Genomic DNA, 7500 nt, shown 5'->3' with positions numbered 1-7500 from the left:
TCGGAGGAGATAGTGTTAGTTGAAGGCTACCAAACCTGCTACACACAGACAACTTCAGCTTTATAAATCATAAAAAATAGGGATTTTCATAGAAAAAAAGCACCTTTTTGATGTAAATAATTTTTGGTGTTAACATGGTCCAATTTGAATTTTTTCTACAGAATGAAGAGCAAGCCTTCTTCTATCATACTCTCAATTTTGGTCAATTTGTGCTGCAGGGTCTCGGAGGAGATAGTGTTAGTTGAAGACTACCAAACCTGCCGCACATACAGACAACTTCAGCTTTATATATATAGATTTAGTAAAATACCTTTGTCGTTATGAAGCTGGTTTTCAGTGCATAAACTAACATGAAATTTTGATAGAAAGTTTTAATTACTTTAACTCTTTTGCAAGCATATTTCCGTTGAAATAGACTGCTTTTGTTTCACTTTATTTTGAAAATAATGAAGAATTAAGTAAAATAAATTTTGTCATTATTGACATGAAATTTTGATGAAAGGTTTTAATTTCAATCACTTTAAAGCTTTAGCATTCAAACCAGCTGTTTCCGGCCCAAGTATTCTACCCGTTTCATGTTCAAACTGGCCCTGTCCCAAACCTACCCTACACCTCAAAAAATATATAATCATATTGTTGAAATCTCAAAGCTATGAAATATAATGCATGATTAATTCAAAACAATGAGAATAAATAAACATTATACTTGGTGGAGTAATCTGAATGCTAAGCAGTTAAAACGTGAAATTAAATTTGGCTTGGAATCAAAAGCTTTAGCACAGACATGATGGGAAAATCTAGAAAGTGGCTGTGTGGTAAGTAGCTTGCTTACCAACCACATGGTTCCGGGTTCAGTCCCACTGCGTGGCATCTTGGGCAAGTGTCTTCTGCTATAGCCTTGGGCCGACCAATGCCTTGTGAGTGGATTTGGTAGATGGAAACTGAAAGAAGCCCGTCGTATATATGATGTATATATATATATATATATATATATATATATAGGCGCAGGAGTGGCTGTGTGGTAAGTAGCTTGACTTACCAACCACATGGTTCCGGGTTCAGTCCCACTGCGTGGCATCTTGGGCAAGTGTCTTCTGCATAGCCCCGGGCTGACCAATGCTTGTGAGTGGTGGATTGGTAGACGGAAACTGAAAGAACCCCGTCGTATATATATATATTATTATATGTGTGTGTGTGTATGTTTGTGTGTCTGTGTTTGTCCCCCTAGCATTGCTTGACAACCGATGCTGGTGTGTTTACATCCCCGTCACTTAGCGGTTCGGCAAAAGAGGCCGATGGAATAAGTACTGGGCTTACAAAGAATAAGTCCCGGGGTCGATTTGCTCGACTGAAAAAGGCGGTGCTCCAGCATGGCTGCAGTCAAATGACTGAAACAAGTAAAAGAGTAAAGAGTAAACTAAGTCATATGATTAGGATGTTCCTGCTGAAATATCCTGCCTTCATTTCAACTGATTTTCAAAATAATTGGGAATTTAATGAAATAATTTTGTCGTTATTAACCCCTTACCCAACAATTATTTTGAAAATAAATGTATTTTTTCAGACATATTTTTTAATTGTTTTATTTTACTATGTTTTGAATGGTGATTTCGAGGTATATTTCAAACCTTATTTATTATGAATTTTTGGGCAGAAACGAGTTAACCCGTTATTAGACGAAGGAACTTGTTTGCTGTCGATTTTGGCGAGTCTATCTTTTGACGAGTTAACTCGCCAGAGATGGAAAAAAACGATTTCGGTCAAAACGCATATATTTGTTTGTGCCGGGTAAGGGGTTAAACTGGTTTTCAGAAAATATGATGGAATATTTTAATTTAGATCCACTTTTAAAACAAGAAGTTTGTGTTGTAGAACCAAGGGAAAGGCCGAGGTAGGTTGATATCAAAAGGGTTGGAACAGACGTGATGGAAAGATCTGGAAATTAAGTCATATACTCTTTACTCTTTTACTTGTTTCAGTCATTTGACAGCAGCCATGCTGGAGCACCACCTTTAGTCGAGCAAATCAGCCCCAGGACTTATTCTTTGTAAGCCCAGTACTTATTCTATCGGTCTCTTTTGCCAAACCGCTAAGTGACGGGGACGTAAACACACCAGCATCGGTTGTCAAGCAATGCTAGGGGGACAAACACGGACACACAAACACACACACGCATACATATATATACATACATATATACGACAGGCTTCTTTCAGTTTCCATCTACCAAAACCACTCACAAGGCATTGGTCGGCCCAGGGCTATAGCAGAAGACACTTGCCCAAGATGCCACGCAGTAGGACTGAACCTGGAACCATGTGGTTGGTTAGCAAGCTACTTACCACACAGCCACTCCTGCGCCTATATGACGAGGATATTACTGCTTTTGTTTCAATTGCTTTTAAAAATAATGAAAAAATTTAGTAACATAATTTTGTCATTATTAAGTTGGTGTGTGGGACAAAAAATACTGTGTCATCATCATTATAGTTTAACATCCGTTCTCCGTGCTAGCGTGGGTTGGACGGTTCGACTGGGGTCTGGGAAGCCAGGAGGCTGCACTAGGCTCCAGTCTGATCTGGCAGAGTTTCTACAGCTGTTCCGTGAATGTATTGGGTGCATTTTACCTCACTACCTCCTCATCATCATCATCGTTTAATGTCCGCTTTCCATGCTAGCATGGGTTGGACGGTTCGACTGGGGTCTGGGAAGCCAGGAGGCTGCACCAGGCCCAGTCTGATCTGGCAGTGTTTCCACAGCTGGATGCCCTTCCTAACGCCAACCACTCCGTGAGTGTAGTGGGTGCTTTTTACATGCCACTGGCACAGGTGCCAGAAGAGGCTGGCAACAGCCACAATTGGATTGGTGCTCTTAACATGTCACCGGCGCAGAAGCCAGTCAAGGCGGCGCTGGCATCGGCCTCGATTCGGATGGTGCTTTTTATGTGCCACCCGCACGGAAGCCAGTCAAGGCGTGTGTATATATATGTGTGTGAGTGTGTATATATAATAAATGCTGAACAATGAGAATGAATTCTCAACACCTCATAGGTGGATAAAGATTCTTTATTTGTGTTTTAAGGTTACCTATAGTTTCATGCTTAAAAAATATCTTTAATATTTCAAGCAGATCACATGGAGAAATTAAGATATTTTTAACATGACACCACTGGTAGCCTTAAATCACAAATACAGTGTGTTTGTGTGTGTGTATAGCTTTTATTTGATTCACTCATTTGATTGCAGCCAAGTACACACAATCACATACACACACACACACACACACACAAATATACACTTTCTCTCACTCCTACTGTCCTTCTCAACTCCTCTTCCCCTCTCTCTCTCTCTCTCTCTATTTCTTTCCTTGTCTTTCCAATACACACACACACATTCCTTCTCTCTCTCCCTCCCTCTCTCTCTCTCTCTCTTTCTTTCTCTCTCTCTCTCTCTCTCTCTCTCTCTCTTGAACTTAATTGTCTGAGGGTGTAGGGCCATTAATCACCTGTCCAAGTATGTAAGAGTCTATTGTCCGACCACTACCTGTGTGCAGCATGCGATGACAGACGTTCAGGTTTCAAATCCACTATAATTTCCCCAGGGAATTGGAGCAGCCAATCATTGGTTTCCATAGCAACAATTTTTCATTCGATAAGTCTTTTTAACGACCATGCACTACTTTCTCTCTCTCTCCCCTCTTTCTCCCCTCTTCCTCCCGCCTCTCTCTTTCTGTGTTATACTACCTCCAGGTCAAAACCCACTGCTGTTGTGGTTGTTGTTGTTGTTTTTGTTGGTTCATCATGTATGAAGTACCTTAGTTTGTTTCAAACAATCAAGATAGGGCCATGCTGGAGCACTACCTTATATATGTGTGTGTATGTGTGTGTGCGTGTGTGTGTGTGCGTGCATGTGTGTGTGTGTGTGGTGTGTGTGTGCATGTGTGTGTGTGTAAGAGAGAGCCAGAGGACTGTATCGAACTCCAGATTCTGTTTTGTCATAGTTTCTCAGGCTGCCGACCTTATCAGCTCCCTTAGAAAAACAACTCGATAGACCATATACCAACCTGCTCAGAAAGATACAGAACATCAGTTGGGGATCACACCCAACACTTGGTAACATCTACAGAAATCTGGTACCAATATCCCTCAAGCTAAATAATAATAAGCAAAAGGGGCTGATCGCTACCTAACTCAGATACCAGGAAACCCAAAAATGGCAGAAATTCAAAAGATAGTGCTCATGGGAACTGCTCATATCCTACGCAAAATACTTTCTATGTAATCTCAAATTTTAAAAGAAACATTTTTTTTTTTTAGACATCCACTAGTACAACACATAAAACAACCAAATATATGGCACACTAGGCATAACAACAACGTGAACTTCCAACCTGGTATCTCTTGAGGTCTCCAGGTGAGACTTGGAGCCAACTTGTACAGACATAAAGCAAAAGTCAAACATAGAATAATAATAATAATAATAATAATAATCCTTTCTACTATAGGCACAAGGCCCGATATTTTGGGGGAAGAGGATGAGTCAATTACATTGACTCCAGTGTATAACTGGTACTTAGTTTTTTTGACCCTGAAAGGATGAAAAGCAAAGTCGACCCCCGCAGCATTTGAACTCAGAATGTGAAGACAGGTGATATAATAATAATAATAATAATAATAATAATAATAGTAAATAGAAAGTGTGTCAATAGCCAGCTGGAGAAGATGTTCTCCTGGGGCTACAAGCTACAGTAGCATCCACCCTTAGTGGTTAGCCACATTTAAGTGGCAAATATACTTCACATTGTCGTGCAGCTACTGTTTATACCTCGTTCAGAGATTTGTTATTAGTAATAAATATATAATAAATATATTCATAATCAACCAAGGGTGAAACAACCTAAGATGTCATTTTTTGACACACACATGTTTATATGAGTGTGAGAGAGAGAGTGTGTGTATGTGTGTGTGTGTGTGCACAAAGAGGGGCGGAGCCACTGTTGGTGTGAATCTTTGACATAATTACACGCTACATTTGTCACCAAAAGTTTTATTTCAAAATTAGGTCTAGGCAGTCATCGGTCTGTGAGTGCACTGCGAAGGGGGGGGGGGTGCGTCCCATGGTGGAAATGCTATCAAACAAGTTATCTCTTTTACTTGTTTCAGTCATTTGACTGCGGCCATGCTGGAGCACCGCCTTTAGTCGAGCAAATCGACCCCGGGACTTATTCTTTGTAAGCCCAGTACTTATTCTATCGGTCTCTTTTGCCGAACCGCTAAGTTACGGGGACGTAAACACACCAGCATCGGTTGTCAAGCAATGCTAGGGGGACACACACATACACACACATACATATATATATATATATATATATATATATATATATATATATATATATATACATATATATACGACAGGCTTCTTTAAGTTTTCCGTTGTACCAAATCCACTCACAAGGCATTGTCGGCCCCGGGGGCTATAGCAGAAGGCATTTGCCCAAGATGCCACGCAGTGGGACTGAACCCGGAACCATGTGTTGGTTAGCAAGCTACTTACCACACAGCCACTCCTGCGCCTATGTTACAGCCATATATGTCTGTAACGTTCACAGAAGAGAAAGCGGGTTATGCCCGAAACTGAGTTGATGGCCACCACCACCACTACCATCATCATCATCATCATCAACATTGTTGTTGTTTTTATGTCCACTTCTCCAAGCTGGTGTGGATCAGAGAGAATTCCCTGAGGCAGATTTTGTATGGACAGAGGCCCTTACTTTCAACAGCCCCTACCTGTTGCCAAGCAATGTAATTTTTCCCCCAAGGCTGGACATATTTTACATGGAAGATTGGACATGAACTACACTGCTTGTATAACAGTGACACTCGTATACAACTATCATATGATATCAAGACAAGACAATTCACACAAGAATACACACACACACACGTAAATAATAGGCACTCCATTGGTTATGACAGTGGGGGGGTCCAGTTGATCTGATCAATGGAACAGCCTGCTCGTGAAATTAACGTGTAAGTGGCTGAGCACTCCACAGACACATGTAGCCTTAACATAGTCCAGAGACAGGTTCAGTGTAACACAGAATGTGCCAAGACTGGCCCCTTTGAATAACATGTACAACTCATTTTTGCCAGCTGAGTGAACCGGAACAATGTGAAATAAAGTGTCTTGCTCAAGGACACAATCTGCTGCCGAGGACTGAACTCACGACCTTACAATTGTGAGCTGAATGTCCAAGCCACTGAGCCATATATAGTTTCTATCTTTGAAATTCACTCACAAGGGTTTGGTCAGCCCTGGGTTATATTAGAAGACCTTTATTTGAAGTGTCATATAGTGACACTCAATGCAAAATCACTTGGTTGGGAAGCAAAGGGTTCCTTTTTCTCTCTGGACCCCTTTGATTACTATTTTATTCTAGTGGACCCTCATAGCCATTCGATGTTTAAAAACTAGTTTTATAGAAACTTCTTTCAAAATTATCAATAGTTATCACCAAGCTAACATGGCAGTCCAGAAATATAGGATGAATGCTGCTGTTGATTAGCTCCAAGAGGCCATCGCCTCTCGCTAGCTATGTGATACAGGTTTGTGTGTCATATAGCTAGCCAGAGGTGATGGCCTCTTGGATCTAATCAACAGCAGCATTTGTCCTATATTTCTGGACTGCCATGTTAGTTTGGTGATAGCTATCAATATCCAGTACTGCTGCCATAGTCTCCTTTAGAGAGATTTACAAATATTGATATTTCTATCTTTGAAAATTCCTATTTTGGGTATCACACATTAATTTCTGTAGGTTGATCCATGTAAGATGTGGTTCTTAACCCTTTTTTATCTACGGACCCCTTTGATTACTTTATTATTCTGGTGTATTCCCATAGCCATTCGATGTTTAAAAACTAGTTTTCTAGAAACTTCTTTCCAAATTCCTATTTTGTTTTCCACACATTAACTTGCGTAGGTTGAACCACGTAAAATGTTAGAGAAAGAAACCCAGCTGTTTCTTGCAATGCATAACCAATACATACATCTAAAGCAAAATTTATTCAGGGGCCCTTAAAATACTTTTGTGGATCCCAGATTTAATATTTCATTGCGTGGACCCCACAAAATTTTATATGGGCCCTCAAGGACCAACCATATGAATCCCTCCTGCCTCCCATTGAGAACCACTGATGTAGGTGTATCTATGTATGCAGCTATATAGATATGCATGTGCATATATGTATATAGTTCTCTCTCTTTTACTCCTTTACTTGTTTCAGTCATTTGACTGCGGCCATGCTGGAGCACCGCCTTTAGTCGAGCAACTCGACCCCGAGACTTATTCTTTGTTAGCCTAGTACTTATTCTATTGGTCTCTTTTGCCGAACCGCTAAGTGACTGGGACGTAAACACACCAGCATCGGTTGTCAAGCAATGCTAGGGGGACAAACACAGACACACAAAAACATACACACACCCATATATACATATA

This window comes from Octopus sinensis, unplaced genomic scaffold (assembly GCF_006345805.1).
Source record: "Octopus sinensis unplaced genomic scaffold, ASM634580v1 Contig15879, whole genome shotgun sequence".
In the NCBI taxonomy this organism is placed as follows: Eukaryota; Metazoa; Mollusca; class Cephalopoda; order Octopoda; family Octopodidae; genus Octopus; species Octopus sinensis.
Note: the sequence above shows the minus strand (reverse complement) of the source record.